Raw genomic sequence first — 25,247 nt, 5'->3', positions numbered from 1 at the left:
GAAGTGGCTCTCGAATCGAGTCAGCGCTCGCTTACGGCCACACCACCCTGAGCACGCCCGCTCTCGTCTGATCTCGGAAGCCAAGCAGGGTCGGGCCTGGTTAGTACTTGGATGGGAGACCGCCTGGGAATACCAGGTGCTGTAAGCATTTAATTAATTATTTAATTATTTATTCATATAATTTTTTTCCAGAAATGCATCCTTTCTGTAAGCGTTCGCCGATGGCATGGCGTTGCCACATTAGTCTTGAAGTGGCTCTCGAATCGAGTCAGCGCTCGCTTACGGCCACACCACCCTGAGCACGCCCGCTCTCGTCTGATCTCGGAAGCCAAGCAGGGTCGGGCCTGGTTAGTACTTGGATGGGAGACCGCCTGGGAATACCAGGTGCTGTAAGCATTTAATTCTTTATTAAATTAATTATTTAATTATTTATTCATATAATTTTTTTCCAGAAATGCATCCTTTCTGTAAGCGTTCGCCGATGGCATGGCGTTGCCACATTAGTCTTGAAGTGGCTCTCGAATCGAGTCAGCGCTCGCTTACGGCCACACCACCCTGAGCACGCCCGCTCTCGTCTGATCTCGGAAGCCAAGCAGGGTCGGGCCTGGTTAGTACTTGGATGGGAGACCGCCTGGGAATACCAGGTGCTGTAAGCATTTAATTCTTTATTTAATTAATTATTTAATTATTTATTCATATAATTTTTTCCAGAAATGCATCCTTTCTGTAAGCGTTCGCCGATGGCATGGCGTTGCCACATTGAAGTGGCTCTCGAATCGAGTCAGCGCTCGCTTACGGCCACACCACCCTGAGCACGCCCGCTCTCGTCTGATCTCGGAAGCCAAGCAGGGTCGGGCCTGGTTAGTACTTGGATGGGAGACCGCCTGGGAATACCAGGTGCTGTAAGCATTTAATTCTTTATTTAATTAATTATTTAATTATTTATTCATATAATTTTGTTCCAGAAATGCATCCTTTCTGTAAGCGTTCGCCGATGGCATGGCGTTGCCACATTAGTCTTGAAGTGGCTCTCGAATCGAGTCAGCGCTCGCTTACGGCCACACCACCCTGAGCACGCCCGCTCTCGTCTGATCTCGGAAGCCAAGCAGGGTCGGGCCTGGTTAGTACTTGGATGGGAGACCGCCTGGGAATACCAGGTGCTGTAAGCATTTAATTCTTTATTTAATTAATTATTTAATTATTTATTCATATAATTTTTTTCCAGAAATGCATCCTTTCTGTAAGCGTTCGCCGATGGCATGGCGTTGCCACATTGAAGTGGCTCTCGAATCGAGTCAGCGCTCGCTTACGGCCACACCACCCTGAGCACGCCCGCTCTCGTCTGATCTCGGAAGCCAAGCAGGGTCGGGCCTGGTTAGTACTTGGATGGGAGACCGCCTGGGAATACCAGGTGCTGTAAGCATTTAATTCTTTATTTAATTAATTATTTAATTATTTATTCATATAATTTTTTTCCAGAAATGCATCCTTTCTGTAAGCGTTCGCCGATGGCATGGCGTTGCCACATTAGTCTTGAAGTGGCTCTCGAATCGAGTCAGCGCTCGCTTACGGCCACACCACCCTGAGCACGCCCGCTCTCGTCTGATCTCGGAAGCCAAGCAGGGTCGGGCCTGGTTAGTACTTGGATGGGAGACCGCCTGGGAATACCAGGTGCTGTAAGCATTTAATTCTTTATTAAATTAATTATTTAATTATTTATTCATATAATTTTTTTCCAGAAATGCATCCTTTCTGTAAGCGTTCGCCGATGGCATGGCGTTGCCACATTAGTCTTGAAGTGGCTCTCGAATCGAGTCAGCGCTCGCTTACGGCCACACCACCCTGAGCACGCCCGCTCTCGTCTGATCTCGGAAGCCAAGCAGGGTCGGGCCTGGTTAGTACTTGGATGGGAGACCGCCTGGGAATACCAGGTGCTGTAAGCATTTAATTCTTTATTTAATTAATTATTTAATTATTTATTCATATAATTTTTTCCAGAAATGCATCCTTTCTGTAAGCGTTCGCCGATGGCATGGCGTTGCCACATTGAAGTGGCTCTCGAATCGAGTCAGCGCTCGCTTACGGCCACACCACCCTGAGCACGCCCGCTCTCGTCTGATCTCGGAAGCCAAGCAGGGTCGGGCCTGGTTAGTACTTGGATGGGAGACCGCCTGGGAATACCAGGTGCTGTAAGCATTTAATTCTTTATTTAATTAATTATTTAATTATTTATTCATATAATTTTGTTCCAGAAATGCATCCTTTCTGTAAGCGTTCGCCGATGGCATGGCGTTGCCACATTAGTCTTGAAGTGGCTCTCGAATCGAGTCAGCGCTCGCTTACGGCCACACCACCCTGAGCACGCCCGCTCTCGTCTGATCTCGGAAGCCAAGCAGGGTCGGGCCTGGTTAGTACTTGGATGGGAGACCGCCTGGGAATACCAGGTGCTGTAAGCATTTAATTCTTTATTTAATTAATTATTTAATTATTTATTCATATAATTTTTTTCCAGAAATGCATCCTTTCTGTAAGCGTTCGCCGATGGCATGGCGTTGCCACATTAGTCTTGAAGTGGCTCTCGAATCGAGTCAGCGCTCGCTTACGGCCACACCACCCTGAGCACGCCCGCTCTCGTCTGATCTCGGAAGCCAAGCAGGGTCGGGCCTGGTTAGTACTTGGATGGGAGACCGCCTGGGAATACCAGGTGCTGTAAGCATTTAATTCTTTATTTAATTAATTATTTAATTATTTATTCATATAATTTTTTTCCAGAAATGCATCCTTTCTGTAAGCGTTCGCCGATGGCATGGCGTTGCCACATTAGTCTTGAAGTGGCTCTCGAATCGAGTCAGCGCTCGCTTACGGCCACACCACCCTGAGCACGCCCGCTCTCGTCTGATCTCGGAAGCCAAGCAGGGTCGGGCCTGGTTAGTACTTGGATGGGAGACCGCCTGGGAATACCAGGTGCTGTAAGCATTTAATTCTTTATTTAATTAATTATTTAATTATTTATTCATATAATTTTTTTCCAGAAATGCATCCTTTCTGTAAGCGTTCGCCGATGGCATGGCGTTGCCACATTAGTCTTGAAGTGGCTCTCGAATCGAGTCAGCGCTCGCTTACGGCCACACCACCCTGAGCACGCCCGCTCTCGTCTGATCTCGGAAGCCAAGCAGGGTCGGGCCTGGTTAGTACTTGGATGGGAGACCGCCTGGGAATACCAGGTGCTGTAAGCATTTAATTCTTTATTTAATTAATTATTTAATTATTTATTCATATAATTTTTTTCCAGAAATGCATCCTTTCTGTAAGCGTTCGCCGATGGCATGGCGTTGCCACATTAGTCTTGAAGTGGCTCTCGAATCGAGTCAGCGCTCGCTTACGGCCACACCACCCTGAGCACGCCCGCTCTCGTCTGATCTCGGAAGCCAAGCAGGGTCGGGCCTGGTTAGTACTTGGATGGGAGACCGCCTGGGAATACCAGGTGCTGTAAGCATTTAATTCTTTATTTAATTAATTATTTAATTATTTATTCATATAATTTTTTCCAGAAATGCATCCTTTCTGTAAGCGTTCGCCGATGGCATGGCGTTGCCACATTGAAGTGGCTCTCGAATCGAGTCAGCGCTCGCTTACGGCCACACCACCCTGAGCACGCCCGCTCTCGTCTGATCTCGGAAGCCAAGCCGGGTCGGGCCTGGTTAGTAGTTGGATGGGAGACCGCCTGGGAATACCAGGTGCTGTAAGCATTTAATTCTTTATTTAATTAATTATTTAATTATTTATTCATATAATTTTGTTCCAGAAATGCATCCTTTCTGTAAGCGTTCGCCGATGGCATGGCGTTGCCACATTAGTCTTGAAGTGGCTCTCGAATCGAGTCAGCGCTCGCTTACGGCCACACCACCCTGAGCACGCCCGCTCTCGTCTGATCTCGGAAGCCAAGCAGGGTCGGGCCTGGTTAGTACTTGGATGGGAGACCGCCTGGGAATACCAGGTGCTGTAAGCATTTAATTAATTATTTAATTATTTATTCATATAATTTTTTTCCAGAAATGCATCCTTTCTGTAAGCGTTCGCCGATGGCATGGCGTTGCCACATTAGTCTTGAAGTGGCTCTCGAATCGAGTCAGCGCTCGCTTACGGCCACACCACCCTGAGCACGCCCGCTCTCGTCTGATCTCGGAAGCCAAGCAGGGTCGGGCCTGGTTAGTACTTGGATGGGAGACCGCCTGGGAATACCAGGTGCTGTAAGCATTTAATTCTTTATTTAATTAATTATTTAATTATTTATTCATATAATTTTTTTCCAGAAATGCATCCTTTCTGTAAGCGTTCGCCGATGGCATGGCGTTGCCACATTGAAGTGGCTCTCGAATCGAGTCAGCGCTCGCTTACGGCCACACCACCCTGAGCACGCCCGCTCTCGTCTGATCTCGGAAGCCAAGCAGGGTCGGGCCTGGTTAGTACTTGGATGGGAGACCGCCTGGGAATACCAGGTGCTGTAAGCATTTAATTCTTTATTTAATTAATTATTTAATTATTTATTCATATAATTTTTTTCCAGAAATGCATCCTTTCTGTAAGCGTTCGCCGATGGCATGGCGTTGCCACATTAGTCTTGAAGTGGCTCTCGAATCGAGTCAGCGCTCGCTTACGGCCACACCACCCTGAGCACGCCCGCTCTCGTCTGATCTCGGAAGCCAAGCAGGGTCGGGCCTGGTTAGTACTTGGATGGGAGACCGCCTGGGAATACCAGGTGCTGTAAGCATTTAATTCTTTATTTAATTAATTATTTAATTATTTATTCATATAATTTTTTTCCAGAAATGCATCCTTTCTGTAAGCGTTCGCCGATGGCATGGCGTTGCCACATTAGTCTTGAAGTGGCTCTCGAATCGAGTCAGCGCTCGCTTACGGCCACACCACCCTGAGCACGCCCGCTCTCGTCTGATCTCGGAAGCCAAGCAGGGTCGGGCCTGGTTAGTACTTGGATGGGAGACCGCCTGGGAATACCAGGTGCTGTAAGCATTTAATTCTTTATTTAATTAATTATTTAATTATTTATTCATATAATTTTTTTCCAGAAATGCATCCTTTCTGTAAGCGTTCGCCGATGGCATGGCGTTGCCACATTAGTCTTGAAGTGGCTCTCGAATCGAGTCAGCGCTCGCTTACGGCCACACCACCCTGAGCACGCCCGCTCTCGTCTGATCTCGGAAGCCAAGCAGGGTCGGGCCTGGTTAGTACTTGGATGGGAGACCGCCTGGGAATACCAGGTGCTGTAAGCATTTAATTCTTTATTTAATTAATTATTTAATTATTTATTCATATAATTTTTTTCCAGAAATGCATCCTTTCTGTAAGCGTTCGCCGATGGCATGGCGTTGCCACATTGAAGTGGCTCTCGAATCGAGTCAGCGCTCGCTTACGGCCACACCACCCTGAGCACGCCCGCTCTCGTCTGATCTCGGAAGCCAAGCAGGGTCGGGCCTGGTTAGTACTTGGATGGGAGACCGCCTGGGAATACCAGGTGCTGTAAGCATTTAATTAATTATTTAATTATTTATTCATATAATTTTTTCCAGAAATGCATCCTTTCTGTAAGCGTTCGCCGATGGCATGGCGTTGCCACATTAGTCTTGAAGTGGCTCTCGAATCGAGTCAGCGCTCGCTTACGGCCACACCACCCTGAGCACGCCCGCTCTCGTCTGATCTCGGAAGCCAAGCAGGGTCGGGCCTGGTTAGTACTTGGATGGGAGACCGCCTGGGAATACCAGGTGCTGTAAGCATTTAATTCTTTATTTAATTAATTATTTAATTATTTATTCATATAATTTTGTTCCAGAAATGCATCCTTTCTGTAAGCGTTCGCCGATGGCATGGCGTTGCCACATTGAAGTGGCTCTCGAATCGAGTCAGCGCTCGCTTACGGCCACACCACCCTGAGCACGCCCGCTCTCGTCTGATCTCGGAAGCCAAGCAGGGTCGGGCCTGGTTAGTACTTGGATGGGAGACCGCCTGGGAATACCAGGTGCTGTAAGCATTTAATTAATTATTTAATTATTTATTCATATAATTTTTTTCCAGAAATGCATCCTTTCTGTAAGCGTTCGCCGATGGCATGGCGTTGCCACATTAGTCTTGAAGTGGCTCTCGAATCGAGTCAGCGCTCGCTTACGGCCACACCACCCTGAGCACGCCCGCTCTCGTCTGATCTCGGAAGCCAAGCAGGGTCGGGCCTGGTTAGTACTTGGATGGGAGACCGCCTGGGAATACCAGGTGCTGTAAGCATTTAATTCTTTATTTAATTAATTATTTAATTATTTATTCATATAATTTTTTTCCAGAAATGCATCCTTTCTGTAAGCGTTCGCCGATGGCATGGCGTTGCCACATTAGTCTTGAAGTGGCTCTCGAATCGAGTCAGCGCTCGCTTACGGCCACACCACCCTGAGCACGCCCGCTCTCGTCTGATCTCGGAAGCCAAGCAGGGTCGGGCCTGGTTAGTACTTGGATGGGAGACCGCCTGGGAATACCAGGTGCTGTAAGCATTTAATTCTTTATTTAATTAATTATTTAATTATTTATTCATATAATTTTTTTCCAGAAATGCATCCTTTCTGTAAGCGTTCGCCGATGGCATGGCGTTGCCACATTAGTCTTGAAGTGGCTCTCGAATCGAGTCAGCGCTCGCTTACGGCCACACCACCCTGAGCACGCCCGCTCTCGTCTGATCTCGGAAGCCAAGCAGGGTCGGGCCTGGTTAGTACTTGGATGGGAGACCGCCTGGGAATACCAGGTGCTGTAAGCATTTAATTCTTTATTTAATTAATTATTTAATTATTTATTCATATAATTTTTTTCCAGAAATGCATCCTTTCTGTAAGCGTTCGCCGATGGCATGGCGTTGCCACATTAGTCTTGAAGTGGCTCTCGAATCGAGTCAGCGCTCGCTTACGGCCACACCACCCTGAGCACGCCCGCTCTCGTCTGATCTCGGAAGCCAAGCAGGGTCGGGCCTGGTTAGTACTTGTATGGGAGACCGCCTGGGAATACCAGGTGCTGTAAGCATTTAATTCTTTATTTAATTAATTATTTAATTATTTATTCATATAATTTTTTTCCAGAAATGCATCCTTTCTGTAAGCGTTCGCCGATGGCATGGCGTTGCCACATTAGTCTTGAAGTGGCTCTCGAATCGAGTCAGCGCTCGCTTACGGCCACACCACCCTGAGCACGCCCGCTCTCGTCTGATCTCGGAAGCCAAGCAGGGTCGGGCCTGGTTAGTACTTGGATGGGAGACCGCCTGGGAATACCAGGTGCTGTAAGCATTTAATTCTTTATTTAATTAATTATTTAATTATTTATTCATATAATTTTTTTCCAGAAATGCATCCTTTCTGTAAGCGTTCGCCGATGGCATGGCGTTGCCACATTGAAGTGGCTCTCGAATCGAGTCAGCGCTCGCTTACGGCCACACCACCCTGAGCACGCCCGCTCTCGTCTGATCTCGGAAGCCAAGCAGGGTCGGGCCTGGTTAGTACTTGGATGGGAGACCGCCTGGGAATACCAGGTGCTGTAAGCATTTAACTAATTATTTAATTATTTATTCATATAATTTTTTTTCCAGAAATGCATCCTTTCTGTAAGCGTTCGCCGATGGCATGGCGTTGCCACATTAGTCTTGAAGTGGCTCTCGAATCGAGTCAGCGCTCGCTTACGGCCACACCACCCTGAGCACGCCCGCTCTCGTCTGATCTCGGAAGCCAAGCAGGGTCGGGCCTGGTTAGTACTTGGGTGGGAGACCGCCTGGGAATACCAGGTGCTGTAAGCATTTAATTAATTATTTAATTATTTATTCATATAATTTTTTTCCAGAAATGCATCCTTTCTGTAAGCGTTCGCCGATGGCATGGCGTTGCCACATTAGTCTTGAAGTGGCTCTCGAATCGAGTCAGCGCTCGCTTACGGCCACACCACCCTGAGCACGCCCGCTCTCGTCTGATCTCGGAAGCCAAGCAGGGTCGGGCCTGGTTAGTACTTGGATGGGAGACCGCCTGGGAATACCAGGTGCTGTAAGCATTTAATTCTTTATTTAATTAATTATTTAATTATTTATTCATATAATTTTTTTCCAGAAATGCATCCTTTCTGTAAGCGTTCGCCGATGGCATGGCGTTGCCACATTAGTCTTGAAGTGGCTCTCGAATCGAGTCAGCGCTCGCTTACGGCCACACCACCCTGAGCACGCCCGCTCTCGTCTGATCTCGGAAGCCAAGCAGGGTCGGGCCTGGTTAGTACTTGGATGGGAGACCGCCTGGGAATACCAGGTGCTGTAAGCATTTAATTCTTTATTTAATTAATTATTTAATTATTTATTCATATAATTTTTTCCCAGAAATGCATCCTTTCTGTAAGCGTTCGCCGATGGCATGGTGTTGCCACATTAGTCTTGAAGTGGCTCTCGAATCGAGTCAGCGCTCGCTTACGGCCACACCACCCTGAGCACGCCCGCTCTCGTCTGATCTCGGAAGCCAAGCAGGGTCGGGCCTGGTTAGTACTTGGATGGGAGACCCCCTGGGAATACCAGGTGCTGTAAGCATTTAATTCTTTATTTAATTAATTATTTAATTATTTATTCATATAATTTTTTTCCAGAAATGCATCCTTTCTGTAAGCGTTCGCCGATGGCATGGCGTTGCCACATTGAAGTGGCTCTCGAATCGAGTCAGCGCTCGCTTACGGCCACACCACCCTGAGCACGCCCGCTCTCGTCTGATCTCGGAAGCCAAGCAGGGTCGGGCCTGGTTAGTACTTGGATGGGAGACCGCCTGGGAATACCAGGTGCTGTAAGCATTTAATTCTTTATTTAATTAATTATTTAATTATTTATTCATATAATTTTGTTCCAGAAATGCATCCTTTCTGTAAGCGTTCGCCGATGGCATGGCGTTGCCACATTGAAGTGGCTCTCGAATCGAGTCAGCGCTCGCTTACGGCCACACCACCCTGAGCACGCCCGCTCTCGTCTGATCTCGGAAGCCAAGCAGGGTCGGGCCTGGTTAGTACTTGGATGGGAGACCGCCTGGGAATACCAGGTGCTGTAAGCATTTAATTAATTATTTAATTATTTATTCATATAATTTTTTTCCAGAAATGCATCCTTTCTGTAAGCGTTCGCCGATGGCATGGCGTTGCCACATTAGTCTTGAAGTGGCTCTCGAATCGAGTCAGCGCTCGCTTACGGCCACACCACCCTGAGCACGCCCGCTCTCGTCTGATCTCGGAAGCCAAGCAGGGTCGGGCCTGGTTAGTACTTGTATGGGAGACCGCCTGGGAATACCAGGTGCTGTAAGCATTTAATTCTTTATTAAATTAATTATTTAATTATTTATTCATATAATTTTTTTCCAGAAATGCATCCTTTCTGTAAGCGTTCGCCGATGGCATGGCGTTGCCACATTAGTCTTGAAGTGGCTCTCGAATCGAGTCAGCGCTCGCTTACGGCCACACCACCCTGAGCACGCCCGCTCTCGTCTGATCTCGGAAGCCAAGCAGGGTCGGGCCTGGTTAGTACTTGGATGGGAGACCGCCTGGGAATACCAGGTGCTGTAAGCATTTAATTCTTTATTTAATTAATTATTTAATTATTTATTCATATAATTTTTTCCAGAAATGCATCCTTTCTGTAAGCGTTCGCCGATGGCATGGCGTTGCCACATTAGTCTTGAAGTGGCTCTCGAATCGAGTCAGCGCTCGCTTACGGCCACACCACCCTGAGCACGCCCGCTCTCGTCTGATCTCGGAAGCCAAGCAGGGTCGGGCCTGGTTAGTACTTGGATGGGAGACCGCCTGGGAATACCAGGTGCTGTAAGCATTTAATTCTTTATTTAATTAATTATTTAATTATTTATTCATATAATTTTTTTCCAGAAATGCATCCTTTCTGTAAGCGTTCGCCGATGGCATGGCGTTGCCACATTGAAGTGGCTCTCGAATCGAGTCAGCGCTCGCTTACGGCCACACCACCCTGAGCACGCCCGCTCTCGTCTGATCTCGGAAGCCAAGCAGGGTCGGGCCTGGTTAGTACTTGGATGGGAGACCGCCTGGGAATACCAGGTGCTGTAAGCATTTAATTCTTTATTTAATTAATTATTTAATTATTTATTCATATAATTTTGTTCCAGAAATGCATCCTTTCTGTAAGCGTTCGCCGATGGCATGGCGTTGCCACATTGAAGTGGCTCTCGAATCGAGTCAGCGCTCGCTTACGGCCACACCACCCTGAGCACGCCCGCTCTCGTCTGATCTCGGAAGCCAAGCAGGGTCGGGCCTGGTTAGTACTTGGATGGGAGACCGCCTGGGAATACCAGGTGCTGTAAGCATTTAATTCTTTATTTAATTAATTATTTAATTATTTATTCATATAATTTTTTTCCAGAAATGCATCCTTTCTGTAAGCGTTCGCCGATGGCATGGCGTTGCCACATTAGTCTTGAAGTGGCTCTCGAATCGAGTCAGCGCTCGCTTACGGCCACACCACCCTGAGCACGCCCGCTCTCGTCTGATCTCGGAAGCCAAGCAGGGTCGGGCCTGGTTAGTACTTGTATGGGAGACCGCCTGGGAATACCAGGTGCTGTAAGCATTTAATTCTTTATTAAATTAATTATTTAATTATTTATTCATATAATTTTTTTCCAGAAATGCATCCTTTCTGTAAGCGTTCGCCGATGGCATGGCGTTGCCACATTAGTCTTGAAGTGGCTCTCGAATCGAGTCAGCGCTCGCTTACGGCCACACCACCCTGAGCACGCCCGCTCTCGTCTGATCTCGGAAGCCAAGCAGGGTCGGGCCTGGTTAGTACTTGGATGGGAGACCGCCTGGGAATACCAGGTGCTGTAAGCATTTAATTCATTATTTAATTAATTATTTAATTATTTATTCATATAATTTTTTCCAGAAATGCATCCTTTCTGTAAGCGTTCGCCGATGGCATGGCGTTGCCACATTGAAGTGGCTCTCGAATCGAGTCAGCGCTCGCTTACGGCCACACCACCCTGAGCATGCCCGCTCTCGTCTGATCTCGGAAGCCAAGCAGGGTCGGGCCTGGTTAGTACTTGGATGGGAGACCGCCTGGGAATACCAGGTGCTGTAAGCATTTAATTCTTTATTTAATTAATTATTTAATTATTTATTCATATAATTTTTTTCCAGAAATGCATCCTTTCTGTAAGCGTTCGCCGATGGCATGGCGTTGCCACATTGAAGTGGCTCTCGAATCGAGTAAGCGCTTGCTTACGGCCACACCACCCTGAGCACGCCCGCTCTCGTCTGATCTCGGAAGCCAAGCAGGGTCGGGCCTGGTTAGTACTTGGATGGGAGACCGCCTGGGAATACCAGGTGCTGTAAGCATTTAATTCTTTATTTAATTAATTATTTATTCATATAATTTTTTTCCAGAAATGCATCCTTTCTGTAAGCGTTCGCCGATGGCATGGCGTTGCCACATTAGTCTTGAAGTGGCTCTCGAATCGAGTCAGCGCTCGCTTACGGCCACACCACCCTGAGCACGCCCGCTCTCGTCTGATCTCGGAAGCCAAGCAGGGTCGGGCCTGGTTAGTACTTGGATGGGAGACCGCCTGGGAATACCAGGTGCTGTAAGCATTTAATTCTTTATTTAATTAATTATTTAATTATTTATTCATATAATTTTTTTCCAGAAATGCATCCTTTCTGTAAGCGTTCGCCGATGGCATGGCGTTGCCACATTAGTCTTGAAGTGGCTCTCGAATCGAGTCAGCGCTCGCTTACGGCCACACCACCCTGAGCACGCCCGCTCTCGTCTGATCTCGGAAGCCAAGCAGGGTCGGGCCTGGTTAGTACTTGGATGGGAGACCGCCTGGGAATACCAGGTGCTGTAAGCATTTAATTCTTTATTTAATTAATTATTTAATTATTTATTCATATAATTTTTATCCAGAAATGCATCCTTTCTGTAAGCGTTCGCCGATGGCATGGCGTTGCCACATTAGTCTTGAAGTGGCTCTCGAATCGAGTCAGCGCTCGCTTACGGCCACACCACCCTGAGCACGCCCGCTCTCGTCTGATCTCGGAAGCCAAGCAGGGTCGGGCCTGGTTAGTACTTGTATGGGAGACCGCCTGGGAATACCAGGTGCTGTAAGCATTTAATTCTTCATTAAATTTATTATTTAATTATTTATTCATATAATTTTTTTCCAGAAATGCATCCTTTCTGTAAGCGTTCGCCGATGGCATGGCGTTGCCACATTAGTCTTGAAGTGGCTCTCGAATCGAGTCAGCGCTCGCTTACGGCCACACCACCCTGAGCACGCCCGCTCTCGTGTGATCTCGGACGACAAGCATGGTCGGGCCTGGTTAGTACTTGGATGGGAGACCGCCTGGGAATACCAGGTGCTGTAAGCATTTAATTCTTTATTTAATTAATTATTTAATTATTTATTCATATAATTTTTTCCAGAAATGCATCCTTTCTGTAAGCGTTCGCCGATGGCATGGCGTTGCCACATTGAAGTGGCTCTCGAATCGAGTCAGCGCTCGCTTACGGCCACACCACCCTGAGCACGCCCGCTCTCGTCTGATCTCGGAAGCCAAGCAGGGTCGGGCCTGGTTAGTACTTGGATGGGAGACCGCCTGGTAATACCAGGTGCTGTAAGCATTTAATTCTTTATTTAATTAATTATTTAATTATTTATTTATATAATTTTGTTCCAGAAATGCATCCTTTCTGTAAGCGTTCGCCGATGGCATGGCGTTGCCACATTGAAGTGGCTCTCGAATCGAGGCAGCGCTCGCTTACGGCCACACCCCCCTGAGCACGCCCGCTCTCGTCTGATCTCGGAAGCCAAGCAGGGTCGGGCCTGGTTAGTACTTGGATGGGAGACCGCCTGGGAATACCAGGTGCTGTAAGCATTTAATTAATTATTTAATTATTTAATTATTTATTCATATAATTTTTTTTCAGAAATGCATCCTTTCTGTAAGCGTTCGCCGATGGCATGGCGTTGCCACATTAGTCTTGAAGTGGCTCTCGAATCGAGTCAGCGCTCGCTTACGGCCACACCACCCTGAGCACGCCCGCTCTCGTCTCATCTCGGAAGCCACGCAGGGTCGGGCCTGGTTAGTATTGGGATGGGAGACCGCCTGGGAATACCAGGTGCTGTAAGCATTTAATTCTTTATTTAATTAATTATTTAATTATTTATTCATATAATTTTTTTCCAGAAATGCATTCTTTCTGTAAGCGTTCGCAGATGGCATGGCGTTGCCACATTGAAGTGGCTCTCGAATCGAGTCAGCGCTCGCTTACGGCCACACCACCCTGAGCACGCCCGCTCTCGTCTGATCTCGGAAGCCAAGCAGGGTCGGGCCTGGTTAGTACTTGGATGGGAGACCGCCTGGGAATACCAGATGCTGTAAGCATTTAATTAATTATTTAATTATTTATTCATATAATTTTGTTCCAGAAATGCATCCTTTCTGTAAGCGTTCGCCGATGGCATGGCGTTGCCACATTAGTCTTGAAGTGGCTCTCGAATCGAGTCAGCGCTCGCTTACGGCCACACCACCCTCAGCACGCCCGCTCTCGTCTGATCTCGGAAGCCACGCAGGGTCGGGCCTGGTTAGTACTTGAATGGGAGACCGCCTGGGAATACCAGGTGCTGTAAGCATTTAATTCTTTATTTAATTAATTATTTAATTATTTATTCATATCATTTTTTTCCAGAAATGCATCCTTTCTGTAAGCGTTCGCCGATGGCATGGCATTGCCACATTAGTCTTGAAGTCGCTCTCGAATCGAGTCAGCGCTCGCTTACGGCCCCACCACCCTGAGCACGCCCGCTCTCGTGTGATTTTGGAAGCCAAGCAGGGTCGGGCCTGGTTAGTACTTGGATGGGAGACCGCCTGGGAATACCAGGTGCTGTAAGCATTTAATTCTTTATTTAATTAATTATTTAATTATTTATTCATATAATTTTTTCCAGAAATGCATCCTTTCTGTAAGCGTTCGCCGATGGCATGGCGTTGTTACACATTGAAGTGGCTCTCGAATCGAGTCAGCGCTCGCTTACGGCCACACCACCCTGAGCACGCCCGCTCTCGTCTGATCTCGGAAGCCAAGCAGGGTCGGGCCTGATTAGTACTTGGATGGGAGACCGCCTGGGAATACCAGGTGCTGTAAGCATTTAATTCTTTATTTAATTAATTATTTAATTATTTATTCATATAATTTTGTTCCAGAAATGCATCCTTTCTGTAAGCGTTCGCCGATGGCATGGCGTTGCCACATTGAAGTGGCTCTCGAATCGAGTCAGCGCTCGCTTACGGCCACACCACCCTGAGCACGCCCGCTCTCGTCTGATCTCGGAAGCCACGTCGGGCCTGGTTAGTACTTGGATGGGAGACCGCCTGGGAATACCAGGTGCTGTAAGCATTTAATTAATTATTTAATTATTTATTCATATAATTTTTTTCCAGAAATGCATCCTTTCTGTAAGCGTTCGCCGATGGCATGGCGTTGCCACATTAGTCTTGAAGTGGCTCTCGAATCGAGTCAGCGCTCGCTTACGGCCACACCACCCTGAGCACGCCCGCTCTCGTCTCATCTCGGAAGCCACGCAGGGTCGGGCCTGGTTAGTACTTGGATGGGAGACCGCCTGGGAATACCAGGTGCTGTAAGCATTTAATTCTTTATTTAATTAATTATTTAATTATTTATTCATATAATTTTTTTCCAGAAATGCATCCTTTCTCTAAGCGTTCGCAGATGGCATGGCGTTGCCACATTAGTCTTGAAGTGGCTCTCGAATCGAGTCAGCGCTCGCTTATGGCCACACCACCCTGAACACTCCCGCTCTCGTCTGATCTCGGAAGCCAAGCAGGGTCGGGCCTGGTTAGTACTTGGATGGGAGACCGCCTGGGAATACCAGGTGCTGTAAGCATTTAATTCTTTATTTAATTGATTATTTAATTATTTATTCATATAATTTTTTTTCAGAAATGCATCCTTTCTGTAAGCGTTCGGCGATGGCATGGCGTTGCCACATTAGTCTTGAAGTGGCTCTCTAATCGAGTCAGCGCTCGCTTACGGCCACACCACCCTGAGCACGCCCGCTCTCGTCTGATCTCGGAAGCCAAGCAGGGTCGGGCCTGGTTAGTACTTGGATGGGAGACCGCCTGGGAATACCAGGTGCTGTAAGCATTTAATTCTTTATTTAATTATTATGTTGGCTTGAGAAAGCCAACATACTGTTGTTGCACTTAAACTTATTATTAGCATTACTTGCATTTATGCAAAGCATCACTATTACTATTGCTCAGGGATATTATTATTATATCTTTATTCTTATGTCTGCACAAAATTTCGGCGCGTAACTCGTCCCGCACTGTTTGCCGTAGAGCCATAAAAGAGGGATCAACTTGACCGGATTATTGAGGGGACGCGGGCTATATCTTTTTTAAGCAATCGGGTGCAGGGTTTTCGAAATGGGGGCGAAAAACGACCCGAAAAATCCCATTGACTTAACATTGCGCCAAACTTTGACGGGTCATAGCTCCGCTCGAGGATTTTGTAGAAACGTGTGGGTTACATTATTTGAAGAGGCTGGTAGACTTTGTAAGAACATACATGACATTGAGGTATACCTTGTACCCCTGGGGTGTAAGAGGAGCCCGAAATTTCCCATTGACTTATAACGGGGCAGGAAACACGCCCATATAAGGGAATAAAACCGTTCCAGATGGGATATCTTTGCTTTACAGCGTCGTAGAGATAAGTGGGTGGGCTCATTTTACTTGGGCATCCAATCAGTCTCTCAGGATCATCCCAGAGCTATTAAGCCACGCCCCTAGCAACAATTTTGGGCACCCTAGCAACATCTCCCATAGACTGCCATTATAAAATACCCAGATGGAGACCTTTGCAGCACAGTGACATAGAGACATGGGGGTGGGCTCATTTTACTCAGGCATCCAATCAGTCTCTCAGGATCCTTACATAGGTATTAAGCCACGCCCCTAGCAACCACTTTTGAGCACCCTAGCAACATAAAATTCAAACAGTTATATCTCGGCATCAGAACATCGTAAAGACACGGGGGTTGGACCGTTTGACTCGTGACTCGGAGTGTAATCATTATGGGATGCCAATTTTTCCCCTAGCAACCAAATACAGTACCCTAGCAACAGAGTAAACAAAGCCTTATATCTCCGCATCAGAACATCGTAGAGACACGGGGGTTGGACCGTTTGACTCGTGACTCAGAGTGTAATCATTATGGGATGCCAATTTTTTCCCTAGCAACCAAATACAGTACCCTAGCAACAGAGTAAACAAAGCCTTATATCTCCGCTTCAGAACGTCGTAGAGACACAGGGGTTGGGCCGTATGACTAATGACTCGGAGTGTAATCATTATGGGATGCCAATTTTTTCCCTAGCAACCAAATACAGTACCCTAGCAACAGAGTAAACAAAGCCTTATATCTCCGCATCAGAACGTCGTAGAGACACAGGGGTTGGACCGTTTGACTCGTGACTCAGAGTGTAATCATTATGGGATGCCAATTTTTTCCCTAGCAACCAAATACAGTACCCTAGCAACAGAGTAAACAAAGCCTTATATCTCCGCTTCAGAACGTCGTAGAGACACAGGGGTTGGGCCGTATGACTAATGACTCGGAGTGTAATCATTATGGGATGCCAATTTTTTCCCTAGCAACCAAATACAGTACCCTAGCAACAGAGTAAACAAAGCCTTATATCTCCGCATCAGAACGTTGTAGAGACACGGGGGTTGGACCGTATGACTAATGACTCGGAGTGTAATCATTATGGGATGCCAATTTTTTCCCTAGCAACCAAATACAGTACCCTAGCAACAGAGTAAACAAAGCCTTATATCTCCGCATCAGAACGTCGTAGAGACACGGGGGTTGGACCGTATGACTAATGACTTGGCGTGTAATCATTATGGGATGCCAATTTTTTCCCTAGCAACCAAATACAGTACCCTAGCAACAGAGTATACAAAGCCTTATATCTCCGCATCAGAACATCGTAGAGACACGGGGGTTGGACCGTTTGACTCGTGACTCGGAGTGTAATCATTATGGGATGCCAATTTTTTCCCTAGCAACCAAATACAGTACCCTAGCAACAGAGTATACAAAGCCTTATATCTCCGCATCCGAACATCGTAAAGACACGGGGGTTGGACCGTTTGACTCGTGACTCGGCGTGTAATCATTATGGGATGCCAATTTTTTCCCTAGCAACCAAATACAATACCCTAGCAACAGAGAAAACAAAGCCTTATATCTTTGCATCAGAACATCATAGAGACACGGGGGTTGGACTGTTTGACTCGTGACTCGGAGTGTAATCACTAGTGGATGCCATTTTTTTCCCTAGCAACCAAATACAGTACCCTAGCAACAGAGGAAACAAAGCCTTATATCTCCGCATCAGAACATCGTAGAGACACGGGGGTTGGACCGTTTGACTCGTGACTCAAAGGGTAATCACTAGTGGATGCCATTTTTTTCCCTAGCAACCAAATACAGTACCCTAGCAACAGAGTAAACAAAGCCTTATATCTCCGCATCAGAACATCGTAGAGACACGGGGGTTGGACCGTTTGCCTCGTGACTCGGAGGGTAATCACTAGTGGATGGCAATTTTTTCCCTAGCAACCAAATACAGTACCCTAGCAACCGGATAAACACAGCCTTATATCTCCGCATCAGAACATCGTAGAGACACGGGGGTTTGATTGTTTTACTTGTGGTATGGAGTATAAACATATACTGTACCCCAAAATTTGCCACGGCAAGCACCACTTTACATTTTCTTCAGGAAATGTACCTATCTAGTTATTATTATTCTTTTTCTTCTGAGACTAAAATTTCTAACTCTAACTCGTCCTAGAGCTTTCAAGCTACAGCCATCAAACTTTGGACATACCTTCGGTCTGATCTGACTCGAGTTGCTATATCTTTTCTAACTGATGGGACCTTCCGAATTCCTAAACGGGGCGCTCAAACATCCCAAAATTTCCATTGACTTAACATTGAGACAAACTTTGACGGGTCATAGCTGCGAGTGAGAAACTTGTAGAAACTTGTGGCTTACCACATCTAAGGAGTCTGACAGGCTGTGTAAGAACATACCTCACAATGGGGTGTAAGCTGTACCCCTGGGGTGTAAGGGGCCCCCAAAATTTCCCATTGACTTATAATGGGGCAGGAAACATGCCCATAAAAGGGAATAAAAGCGTCCCAGATGGAATATCTTCACTTTAGAGTGTCTTAGAGACATGGGGGTGGGCTAATTTTACTCAAGCATCCAATCAGTCTCTTAGGATCACCCCAGAGAAATTAAGCCACGCCCCTAGCAACAATTTTGGGTACCCTAGCAACATCTCCCATAGACTACCATTATAAAAAGCCCAGATGGATATCTTTGCACCAGAGTGTCATAGAGACATAGGGGTGGGCTCATTTTTGTCAGGCATCCAATCAGTCTCTTAGGATTCTTATTGAGGTATTAAGCCACGCCCCTAGCAACAAAATATGAAGACCCTAGCAACATAATAAACAAAGCCTTATATCTCTGGATCTGAACATCGTAGAGACACGGGGGTTGGACCGTTTTACTTGTGGCTTGAAGTGTAATCATTATGGGATGCCAATTTTCTCCCTAGCAACCAAACTTAGTACCCTAGCAACGGAATAAACAAAGCCTTATATCTCCGCATCAGAACATCATAGAGACACGGGGGTTTGACCGTTTTACTTGTGGCTTGAAGTGTGATCATTATGGGATGCCAATTCTCCCTAGCAACCAAACTTAGTACCCTAGCAACGGAATAAACAAAGCCTTATATCTCCGCTTCAGAACATTGTAGAGACACGGGGGTTGAACCGTTTACTTGTGGCTTGAAGGGTGATCATTATGGGATGCCAATTTTCTCCCTAGCAACCAAACTTAGTACCCTAGCAACGCAATAAATGTTAGCTTCATGCTAGCTTCCTGCTAATCATGCTAGCTTCATGCTAGCTTCATGCTTATCATGCTAACATCATGCTAGCTTTATGCTAGCTTCATGCTAGCTTTATGCTAGCTTCATGCTAATCATTCTAGCTTCATGCTAATCATGCTAGCATCATGCTAACTTCATGCTAGCTTCATGCTAGTCATGCTAGCATCATGCTAGCTTCATGATAATCATGCTAGCATCATGCTAGCTTCATGCTAATAATGCTAGCATCATGCTAGCTTCATGCTAGCATCATGTTAATCATGCTAGTATCGTGCTAACTTCATGCTTATCATGCTAACATCATGCTAGCTTTATGCTAGCTTCATGCTAATCATTCTAGCTTCCTGCTAATCATGCTAGCTTCATGCTAGCTTCATGCTAATCATGCTAACATCATGCTAACTTTATGCTAGCTTCATGCTAATCATTCTAGCTTCATGCTAATCATGCTAGCATCATGCTAGCTTCATGCTAATCATGCTAGCATCATGCTAGCTTCATGCTAATCATGCTAGCATCATGCTAGCTTCATGCTAATCATGCTAGCTTCATGCTAATCATGCTAGCTTCATGCTAATCATTCTAGCTTCATGCTAATCATGCTAGCATCATGCTAGCTTCATGCTAATCATGCTAGCATCATGCTAGCTTCATGCTAATCATGCTAGCTTCATGCTAATCATGCTAGCTTCATGCTAATCATGCTAACTTCATGCTAATCATGCTAGCATCATGCTAGCTTCATGTTAATCATGCTAGTATCGTGCTAGCTTCATGCTAATCATGCTAACATCATGCTGGCTCCATGCCAATCCTGCTAGCTTCATGCTAATCATGCTAACATCATGCTAGCTTCATGCTAATCATGCTAGCTTCATGCTAATCATGCTAACATCATGCTAGCTTCATGCTAATCATGCTAGCTTCATGTTAATCATGTTAGCATCATGCTAATCATGCTAGCATCATGCTAAGCATGTTAGCATCATGCTGGCTTCATGCTAATTATGTTAGCATCATGTAAGCTTTATGCTAATCATGCTAGCCTCATGTTAATCATGTTATCATCATGCTAATGTCATGCTAATCATGTTAGCATCATGCTAGCCTCATGCTAAATCATGCTAAATCATGCTAGCTTCATGCTAAATCATGTTCGCTTCATGTTAAATCATGCTAGCTTTAACTTAAATCATGATAGCTTCATGCTAAGTTGTCAAACTCTACTCTCAGACTAGGCTTTCTCAAGCCAACATAAAGTTTGTCCTCAAACTTTAATATCTAGTTTATTTAATTATTTATTCATATAATTTTTTTCCAGAAATGCATACTTTCTGTAAGCGTTCGCCGATGGCATGGCGTTGCCACATTAGTCTTGAAGTGGCTCTCGAATCGAGTCAGCGCTCGCTTACGGCCACACCACCCTGAGCACGCCCGCTTTCGTCTGATCTCGGAAGCCAAGCAGGGTCGGGCCTGGTTAGTACTTGTATGGGAGACCGCCTGGGAATACCAGGTGCTGTAAGCATTTAATTCCTTATTAAATTAATTATTTAGTTATTTATTCATATAATTTTTTTCCAGAAATGCATCCTTTCTGTAAGCGTTCGCTGATGGCATGGCGTTGCCACATTAGTCTTGAAGTGGCTCTCGAATCGAGTCAGCGCTCGCTTACGGCCACACCACCCTGAGCACGCCCGCTCTCGTCTGATCTCGGAAGCCAAGCAGGGTCGGGCCTGGTTAGTACTTGGATGGGAGACCGCCTGGGAATACCAGGTGCTGTAAGCATTTAATTCTTTATTTAATTAATTATTTCATTATTTATTCATATAATTTTTTTCCAGAAATGCATCCTTTCTGTAAGCGTTCGCCGATGGCATGGCGTTGCCACATTGAAGTGGCTCTCGAATCGAGTCAGCGCTCGCTTACGGCCGCACCACCCTGAGCACGCCCGCTCTCGTCTGATCTCGGAAGCCAAGCAGGGTCGGGCCTGGTTAGTACTTGGATGGGAGACCGCCTGGGAATACCAGGTGCTGTAAGCATTTAACTAATTATTTATTTATTTATTCATATAATTTTTTTTCCAGAAATGCATCCTTTCTGTAAGCGTTCGCCGATGGCATGGCGTTGCCACATTAGTCTTGAAGTGGCTCTCGAATCGAGTCAGCGCTCGCTTACAGCCACACCACCCTGAGCACGCCCGCTCTCGTCTGATCTCGGAAGCCAAGCAGGGTCGGGCCTGGTTAGTACTTGGATGGGAGACCGCCTGGGAATGGCTCATGACCCCTCCAAGTCCCTATCCTGGGTCCCGATCACCTTGGAAAAAGCCAGGTAAACAGATCAGTAGGACAGTGGAGGGAGGAGATGTGTTAGATATTGGTGGGGCCAAATAGAGGTCAATGTTTTCTCACTTCAGAACATCAATTCTAAATTTACTGTTCTCTTTATGTTTTTGTGAGTAAGACCATGAAGACTAGAATCTTTGACTTCAATGTTTTATTAAGTATAATATGACGTCTGTCACTTAATGTAACATACATCATGCTTTAATGAAAACAATAAAAAAACAAGCAATGTAACAAATGTTTTTGCTCATATCTATTTGATGTATGAATGGATGCACTTTACAAATAAACTTGAGACTTTTAGTTACAATGTTTGCAAGATCACTGAAAAAATCTAAGAAGCTATATTAGGGCTACTTGAATAAAGTGTAATTTGCTCATATCTGAGATATTATTCACTCTATATGCCCTATTCGCCCTCTAGAAAGCATGAAAAATGTACACATAAAATGGCCTTAATGGAATTTTAGAAAAATACTTAATCTTTACCATACTGGTAAGTAATTCAGCCTCTGCTATACTCAATACAGTTTCATGTGACAGTCTTTACCTCTATTAAGTGGACAAATGGAGAACAAGAGAGAGGAATCATATATTCGGAAACATTCTTTTTTTATTTGTTCAACAATATATATCTATAGAAATAAATAAACAACACAACAATAATAACAATAACACAGGTCACAAGGTAAACAGAATAGAATTTACATTAATTATTAAGTAATTTAGCAGAAAATAGCTAAATAGGTACTAATAAGTTATTATTTACAGGATTCTTTTTAAGATTTATACATGTACACATTGAACAATATACAATATAAGTACAATCAGTGTTGGGGAAAGTTACTTTCCCCAATACTGTGTACAATATATACAAGGGGATGAAGTAAACTAGGTCTGATCCAGGTCTGAAGCAGGTACAAGCCATACCCCAGAAATCTGCTATTGTGATTTGGGGGATGTAGTTGGCCCTCTAATTGTTATTTGTCTTCATTTTTAGTTCTTCATCTACTACACTTTTAAAGTGTTCGAAACTGTTGAACACAACACCTTCAAAACCTGAAGTGGTGGACTTTCTAGTTGCTGGGCAATACGTAAATATTTTTCGGCTACTTTCAGCAGCCTTGTCTTTGGACGGCGTGTACCTGCCCACCACACTGGGGTACTTGGTAGGCCCCACAAGGCTTCGGGGATTTATGAGGCTTGATTGGTCTGGATGTCAGCGCAGGAGGCGGTGCGAAAGGTATGAACCCTTGACTGCTGGATGCCCCACAGAGCATCATGGATGGTCCCTGTGGCTATGCAGGAACCACTACAGGACAGGTGCTTTTGACGCTCTGGATGGGATGTACGTGGCCACAGGGGGTTTAGGTTGAATGGGCCGGTTCACAAACTCTTCCACATCTATCCTGCAAAAATAAATCATACATGCGATGATGAGTTTAATTCATAAGAAATAATGGGTATGACTATCAATTTACATGGTTTGTTGTGTTTAAGTTTAAACCATTCAGCTGATGAATTCAGTTATGTTCACATGTAAGCAATAAGGTATGAGAGGCTGTGCTGTATCGTGAATAAGTAACGGCTGAAGGGGTTGCAGGCACTCCGCTTCGTGTCACTTATTCACGACACAGCACTTGCCTCAAGTACCTTATTGCTTTTATAAAAAAGTTACCACACAATATTAAAGTTAAAAAATGTGTTAGTGCAACTTTAATGAAGTTATATCAGTAAAAGCATTTCTTCCGCTAGAAAAAATAGTCCCTGACCGTGAACAAGAACGTTCCAATGTGTAATATGCATGAAAGCTCACATAAAAACAACAAACTGATCTCAAACTTTGTCTCATTCTATGTTTATGTTTATACGTTTGGTTGCTAATGGTTTTACAGCTTACCTCCGCTTCTGATCATGCCTTTTTCCAGCTGCATGACATAGGCTCTGGTACTGAACCTGAGGTCGATCTGGAGCTGGAAGGGATTCTGACAGAGTAGGAGCTGCTGGCATTGGTTCTTCTGACAGCACTCGTTGGTGGGGTTTCACCTTTGGCATTACGGTTGCCCTGTAGTTAGCCTTGGCATTCAGATTGGGCAGTTGAGGAGCATCATATCATTCTTGTTGTAGGCCAGCACTGCACTTGCAAGGGCACTCATAAACACCCCATAGTTGGCATGGCTCTGTTTGATGACAACAGCATCCCAGCGTGCAGCCAGTGTCGGATGTCCAGTCGGATCACAGTGCCCTTCTGTGCCCAGTCCCTGAACAGATTCTCCAGGAAGGATGAAGCACTGTCACAATAAAAATGTTCAGCATGTGTTCTTTTTTTTTTTTTGACAAATATTATCAGGGTATATGTATGTGTTATTACCTACCGACAACAGTTGTTATCTGCATATATGACAGCTGGTGCAGGAGCCCTAGCTCATTCAAAGAGGGCCATCAGACCTTTGGCCATACGTCTGTAGCACCCCTCAGACTCAGCTGCCACCACCACTGTGGTCAAGAACTGGCCCCACTCGTTCAGCACACTGGTGATATACTGCATGGTGCCCTGGCCATCACCATATATCTTCTTAAGGACCTGGAAAACACAAAGCAGAACATTCATTTGATAGTTTCTATCAATAACCTGTCTGCCCAATATAATTGATATGAATTACAATGCATGTACATTTTGTATCCATCACATTTGAACGCTGAACAGTGAGGCCAAAGTCCCTTATTCAAAACAATAGGTTTGCTCAAGTCATTTTAAAGTGACTAAAAAAATTTATACAATACACAAACCTTTTTTGTGCCATCAATGCAGAGGATTTCTCCAGACATCTTCTCCATCTCCATGATCATGTGCGCACGCCTCAGCACACGGGCACAAGGAAGGGTGTAAGTACCAACAGCTTTGACAAAGGACAGGATGCTCTTCTGAGACGATGCAGATCCATCCATACACTGCAGCTTGGCCTCTCCCTGCCTGTACAGACGGATGCATGGGTACAGGTGTTGTTTTTGGTGGCTGCTCAGATGCTTTTTCACTGAGAAGCTTTTCCCACACACTTCACACACATGTTCCTTTGGAAGATGAAGCTGCATGTGCCGAGTCAGGTTGGACTTCACAGAGAAACTCTTGTCACGCACTTGTGTCCCTCCACATCCATGATTTCTATTTGTTGTAATAAAACAGAAACATATTCAGATTGGTTTCTTCTTTTCAAACTGTACAGGGGACTAAACACTGGAAAACCAGGAGATGCAAAACATGTACACAAGTAACAGTACTGCTAATACTATTACTTAAAGTAGAAGTAAAAAGGTATTTTATTGATGTTATCAGATTTACTTTTTAATGTGATATTTCATATGATTAGCTGAAAGTACAAAAGGTAATGGTTTTATAATTGTAGACTTTATTTTTGCTTGCCTTGTGTTTTCAGTGTTTTAACATGTTATTGACTGTTAATGGATTATCATATTGTACAGTATGTAGTCAGTCAATTCCAACAGGAAAAACTGGCATTAGTATTACTAGCAATAAGTAAAATCTACCTGTATTTGGATAGTAGGTTAGTCTTAATGTCCAGCCCTGATTGTGTTTGGGTATTTCCAAAGTATTTAATTTGAGTAAAATATTACAAAGACTCGAATAACTGCAGTTTACGATACACGTTAGCAGTTAACTTAGATGGGTGATTATATTTTCTCTATTAAAGCTTTTAAAACTTTAATAACTTTGTAATTACTGCACGTAAATCCACGCGAATCCATACAAAAAACGGTTAGAAAGCATTTATATGAATATACTGGTAAATATACTCGACTTA

The 25,247-nt window shown here is 45.2% G+C and overlaps 1 long non-coding RNA gene, 56 other non-coding genes and 7 pseudogenes across 58 annotated transcripts in view; 63 read left to right on the top strand and 1 right to left on the bottom strand.

Moving 5' to 3' along the window:
- The window catches only part of LOC129437069 (uncharacterized), a 363,412-nt gene that overhangs the window by 263,988 nt on the left and 74,177 nt on the right, over nt 1–25,247 (bottom strand). The window lies entirely within an intron of this gene.
- On the top strand, nt 30–148 carry LOC141356718 (5S ribosomal RNA). The gene has a single exon (XR_012363182.1). It is a non-coding gene; the product is annotated as a 5S ribosomal RNA (ribosomal RNA).
- LOC141356717 (5S ribosomal RNA) lies at nt 278–396 on the top strand. Its single transcript, XR_012363181.1, has one exon. It is a non-coding gene; the product is annotated as a 5S ribosomal RNA (ribosomal RNA).
- Nucleotides 538–656, top strand: LOC141356715 (5S ribosomal RNA). Its single transcript, XR_012363179.1, has one exon. It is a non-coding gene; the product is annotated as a 5S ribosomal RNA (ribosomal RNA).
- LOC141356714 (5S ribosomal RNA) lies at nt 791–909 on the top strand. The gene has a single exon (XR_012363178.1). It is a non-coding gene; the product is annotated as a 5S ribosomal RNA (ribosomal RNA).
- On the top strand, nt 1,051–1,169 carry LOC141356713 (5S ribosomal RNA). The gene has a single exon (XR_012363177.1). It is a non-coding gene; the product is annotated as a 5S ribosomal RNA (ribosomal RNA).
- On the top strand, nt 1,305–1,423 carry LOC141356712 (5S ribosomal RNA). The gene has a single exon (XR_012363176.1). It is a non-coding gene; the product is annotated as a 5S ribosomal RNA (ribosomal RNA).
- On the top strand, nt 1,565–1,683 carry LOC141356711 (5S ribosomal RNA). Its single transcript, XR_012363175.1, has one exon. It is a non-coding gene; the product is annotated as a 5S ribosomal RNA (ribosomal RNA).
- Nucleotides 1,825–1,943, top strand: LOC141356709 (5S ribosomal RNA). The gene has a single exon (XR_012363173.1). It is a non-coding gene; the product is annotated as a 5S ribosomal RNA (ribosomal RNA).
- LOC141356708 (5S ribosomal RNA) lies at nt 2,078–2,196 on the top strand. The gene has a single exon (XR_012363172.1). It is a non-coding gene; the product is annotated as a 5S ribosomal RNA (ribosomal RNA).
- LOC141356707 (5S ribosomal RNA) lies at nt 2,338–2,456 on the top strand. Its single transcript, XR_012363171.1, has one exon. It is a non-coding gene; the product is annotated as a 5S ribosomal RNA (ribosomal RNA).
- LOC141356706 (5S ribosomal RNA) lies at nt 2,598–2,716 on the top strand. The gene has a single exon (XR_012363170.1). It is a non-coding gene; the product is annotated as a 5S ribosomal RNA (ribosomal RNA).
- Nucleotides 2,858–2,976, top strand: LOC141356705 (5S ribosomal RNA). Its single transcript, XR_012363169.1, has one exon. It is a non-coding gene; the product is annotated as a 5S ribosomal RNA (ribosomal RNA).
- LOC141356703 (5S ribosomal RNA) lies at nt 3,118–3,236 on the top strand. Its single transcript, XR_012363167.1, has one exon. It is a non-coding gene; the product is annotated as a 5S ribosomal RNA (ribosomal RNA).
- On the top strand, nt 3,378–3,496 carry LOC141356702 (5S ribosomal RNA). Its single transcript, XR_012363166.1, has one exon. It is a non-coding gene; the product is annotated as a 5S ribosomal RNA (ribosomal RNA).
- On the top strand, nt 3,631–3,749 carry LOC141353822 (5S ribosomal RNA; annotated as a pseudogene).
- LOC141356701 (5S ribosomal RNA) lies at nt 3,891–4,009 on the top strand. Its single transcript, XR_012363165.1, has one exon. It is a non-coding gene; the product is annotated as a 5S ribosomal RNA (ribosomal RNA).
- On the top strand, nt 4,139–4,257 carry LOC141356700 (5S ribosomal RNA). The gene has a single exon (XR_012363164.1). It is a non-coding gene; the product is annotated as a 5S ribosomal RNA (ribosomal RNA).
- On the top strand, nt 4,393–4,511 carry LOC141356699 (5S ribosomal RNA). Its single transcript, XR_012363163.1, has one exon. It is a non-coding gene; the product is annotated as a 5S ribosomal RNA (ribosomal RNA).
- Nucleotides 4,653–4,771, top strand: LOC141356698 (5S ribosomal RNA). Its single transcript, XR_012363162.1, has one exon. It is a non-coding gene; the product is annotated as a 5S ribosomal RNA (ribosomal RNA).
- On the top strand, nt 4,913–5,031 carry LOC141356697 (5S ribosomal RNA). Its single transcript, XR_012363161.1, has one exon. It is a non-coding gene; the product is annotated as a 5S ribosomal RNA (ribosomal RNA).
- Nucleotides 5,173–5,291, top strand: LOC141356696 (5S ribosomal RNA). The gene has a single exon (XR_012363160.1). It is a non-coding gene; the product is annotated as a 5S ribosomal RNA (ribosomal RNA).
- On the top strand, nt 5,427–5,545 carry LOC141356695 (5S ribosomal RNA). Its single transcript, XR_012363159.1, has one exon. It is a non-coding gene; the product is annotated as a 5S ribosomal RNA (ribosomal RNA).
- Nucleotides 5,674–5,792, top strand: LOC141356694 (5S ribosomal RNA). Its single transcript, XR_012363158.1, has one exon. It is a non-coding gene; the product is annotated as a 5S ribosomal RNA (ribosomal RNA).
- Nucleotides 5,928–6,046, top strand: LOC141356692 (5S ribosomal RNA). The gene has a single exon (XR_012363156.1). It is a non-coding gene; the product is annotated as a 5S ribosomal RNA (ribosomal RNA).
- Nucleotides 6,176–6,294, top strand: LOC141356691 (5S ribosomal RNA). The gene has a single exon (XR_012363155.1). It is a non-coding gene; the product is annotated as a 5S ribosomal RNA (ribosomal RNA).
- On the top strand, nt 6,436–6,554 carry LOC141356690 (5S ribosomal RNA). The gene has a single exon (XR_012363154.1). It is a non-coding gene; the product is annotated as a 5S ribosomal RNA (ribosomal RNA).
- Nucleotides 6,696–6,814, top strand: LOC141356689 (5S ribosomal RNA). Its single transcript, XR_012363153.1, has one exon. It is a non-coding gene; the product is annotated as a 5S ribosomal RNA (ribosomal RNA).
- LOC141357792 (5S ribosomal RNA) lies at nt 6,956–7,074 on the top strand. The gene has a single exon (XR_012364279.1). It is a non-coding gene; the product is annotated as a 5S ribosomal RNA (ribosomal RNA).
- LOC141356688 (5S ribosomal RNA) lies at nt 7,216–7,334 on the top strand. The gene has a single exon (XR_012363152.1). It is a non-coding gene; the product is annotated as a 5S ribosomal RNA (ribosomal RNA).
- On the top strand, nt 7,470–7,588 carry LOC141356687 (5S ribosomal RNA). The gene has a single exon (XR_012363151.1). It is a non-coding gene; the product is annotated as a 5S ribosomal RNA (ribosomal RNA).
- On the top strand, nt 7,719–7,837 carry LOC141357034 (5S ribosomal RNA). The gene has a single exon (XR_012363506.1). It is a non-coding gene; the product is annotated as a 5S ribosomal RNA (ribosomal RNA).
- Nucleotides 7,967–8,085, top strand: LOC141356686 (5S ribosomal RNA). The gene has a single exon (XR_012363150.1). It is a non-coding gene; the product is annotated as a 5S ribosomal RNA (ribosomal RNA).
- On the top strand, nt 8,227–8,345 carry LOC141356685 (5S ribosomal RNA). Its single transcript, XR_012363149.1, has one exon. It is a non-coding gene; the product is annotated as a 5S ribosomal RNA (ribosomal RNA).
- LOC141356911 (5S ribosomal RNA) lies at nt 8,487–8,605 on the top strand. The gene has a single exon (XR_012363383.1). It is a non-coding gene; the product is annotated as a 5S ribosomal RNA (ribosomal RNA).
- Nucleotides 8,741–8,859, top strand: LOC141356684 (5S ribosomal RNA). Its single transcript, XR_012363148.1, has one exon. It is a non-coding gene; the product is annotated as a 5S ribosomal RNA (ribosomal RNA).
- LOC141356683 (5S ribosomal RNA) lies at nt 8,995–9,113 on the top strand. Its single transcript, XR_012363147.1, has one exon. It is a non-coding gene; the product is annotated as a 5S ribosomal RNA (ribosomal RNA).
- Nucleotides 9,243–9,361, top strand: LOC141357790 (5S ribosomal RNA). Its single transcript, XR_012364277.1, has one exon. It is a non-coding gene; the product is annotated as a 5S ribosomal RNA (ribosomal RNA).
- LOC141356681 (5S ribosomal RNA) lies at nt 9,503–9,621 on the top strand. Its single transcript, XR_012363145.1, has one exon. It is a non-coding gene; the product is annotated as a 5S ribosomal RNA (ribosomal RNA).
- On the top strand, nt 9,762–9,880 carry LOC141356680 (5S ribosomal RNA). Its single transcript, XR_012363144.1, has one exon. It is a non-coding gene; the product is annotated as a 5S ribosomal RNA (ribosomal RNA).
- On the top strand, nt 10,016–10,134 carry LOC141356679 (5S ribosomal RNA). The gene has a single exon (XR_012363143.1). It is a non-coding gene; the product is annotated as a 5S ribosomal RNA (ribosomal RNA).
- Nucleotides 10,270–10,388, top strand: LOC141356678 (5S ribosomal RNA). Its single transcript, XR_012363142.1, has one exon. It is a non-coding gene; the product is annotated as a 5S ribosomal RNA (ribosomal RNA).
- On the top strand, nt 10,530–10,648 carry LOC141357789 (5S ribosomal RNA). Its single transcript, XR_012364276.1, has one exon. It is a non-coding gene; the product is annotated as a 5S ribosomal RNA (ribosomal RNA).
- LOC141356677 (5S ribosomal RNA) lies at nt 10,790–10,908 on the top strand. The gene has a single exon (XR_012363141.1). It is a non-coding gene; the product is annotated as a 5S ribosomal RNA (ribosomal RNA).
- Nucleotides 11,043–11,161, top strand: LOC141357448 (5S ribosomal RNA). The gene has a single exon (XR_012363935.1). It is a non-coding gene; the product is annotated as a 5S ribosomal RNA (ribosomal RNA).
- LOC141356676 (5S ribosomal RNA) lies at nt 11,297–11,415 on the top strand. The gene has a single exon (XR_012363140.1). It is a non-coding gene; the product is annotated as a 5S ribosomal RNA (ribosomal RNA).
- Nucleotides 11,549–11,667, top strand: LOC141356675 (5S ribosomal RNA). The gene has a single exon (XR_012363139.1). It is a non-coding gene; the product is annotated as a 5S ribosomal RNA (ribosomal RNA).
- LOC141356674 (5S ribosomal RNA) lies at nt 11,809–11,927 on the top strand. Its single transcript, XR_012363138.1, has one exon. It is a non-coding gene; the product is annotated as a 5S ribosomal RNA (ribosomal RNA).
- On the top strand, nt 12,069–12,187 carry LOC141357788 (5S ribosomal RNA). The gene has a single exon (XR_012364275.1). It is a non-coding gene; the product is annotated as a 5S ribosomal RNA (ribosomal RNA).
- Nucleotides 12,329–12,447, top strand: LOC141354135 (5S ribosomal RNA; annotated as a pseudogene).
- LOC141353532 (5S ribosomal RNA) lies at nt 12,582–12,700 on the top strand. Its single transcript, XR_012360629.1, has one exon. It is a non-coding gene; the product is annotated as a 5S ribosomal RNA (ribosomal RNA).
- LOC141357379 (5S ribosomal RNA) lies at nt 12,836–12,954 on the top strand. Its single transcript, XR_012363866.1, has one exon. It is a non-coding gene; the product is annotated as a 5S ribosomal RNA (ribosomal RNA).
- On the top strand, nt 13,092–13,210 carry LOC141354365 (5S ribosomal RNA; annotated as a pseudogene).
- LOC141353388 (5S ribosomal RNA) lies at nt 13,346–13,464 on the top strand. Its single transcript, XR_012360485.1, has one exon. It is a non-coding gene; the product is annotated as a 5S ribosomal RNA (ribosomal RNA).
- Nucleotides 13,594–13,712, top strand: LOC141354166 (5S ribosomal RNA; annotated as a pseudogene).
- LOC141354281 (5S ribosomal RNA) lies at nt 13,854–13,972 on the top strand (annotated as a pseudogene).
- LOC141357139 (5S ribosomal RNA) lies at nt 14,109–14,227 on the top strand. Its single transcript, XR_012363620.1, has one exon. It is a non-coding gene; the product is annotated as a 5S ribosomal RNA (ribosomal RNA).
- LOC141354410 (5S ribosomal RNA) lies at nt 14,363–14,476 on the top strand (annotated as a pseudogene).
- On the top strand, nt 14,606–14,724 carry LOC141354287 (5S ribosomal RNA; annotated as a pseudogene).
- Nucleotides 14,866–14,984, top strand: LOC141354867 (5S ribosomal RNA). Its single transcript, XR_012361298.1, has one exon. It is a non-coding gene; the product is annotated as a 5S ribosomal RNA (ribosomal RNA).
- On the top strand, nt 15,126–15,244 carry LOC141356673 (5S ribosomal RNA). Its single transcript, XR_012363137.1, has one exon. It is a non-coding gene; the product is annotated as a 5S ribosomal RNA (ribosomal RNA).
- LOC141353541 (5S ribosomal RNA) lies at nt 20,491–20,609 on the top strand. Its single transcript, XR_012360638.1, has one exon. It is a non-coding gene; the product is annotated as a 5S ribosomal RNA (ribosomal RNA).
- LOC141356672 (5S ribosomal RNA) lies at nt 20,751–20,869 on the top strand. The gene has a single exon (XR_012363136.1). It is a non-coding gene; the product is annotated as a 5S ribosomal RNA (ribosomal RNA).
- LOC141357862 (5S ribosomal RNA) lies at nt 21,005–21,123 on the top strand. Its single transcript, XR_012364351.1, has one exon. It is a non-coding gene; the product is annotated as a 5S ribosomal RNA (ribosomal RNA).

The sequence above is a fragment of the Misgurnus anguillicaudatus genome, chromosome 21 (assembly GCF_027580225.2).
Source record: "Misgurnus anguillicaudatus chromosome 21, ASM2758022v2, whole genome shotgun sequence".
Taxonomy (NCBI): Eukaryota; Metazoa; Chordata; class Actinopteri; order Cypriniformes; family Cobitidae; genus Misgurnus; species Misgurnus anguillicaudatus.
Note: the sequence above shows the minus strand (reverse complement) of the source record. Positions and strands in the feature narration are given on the sequence as shown.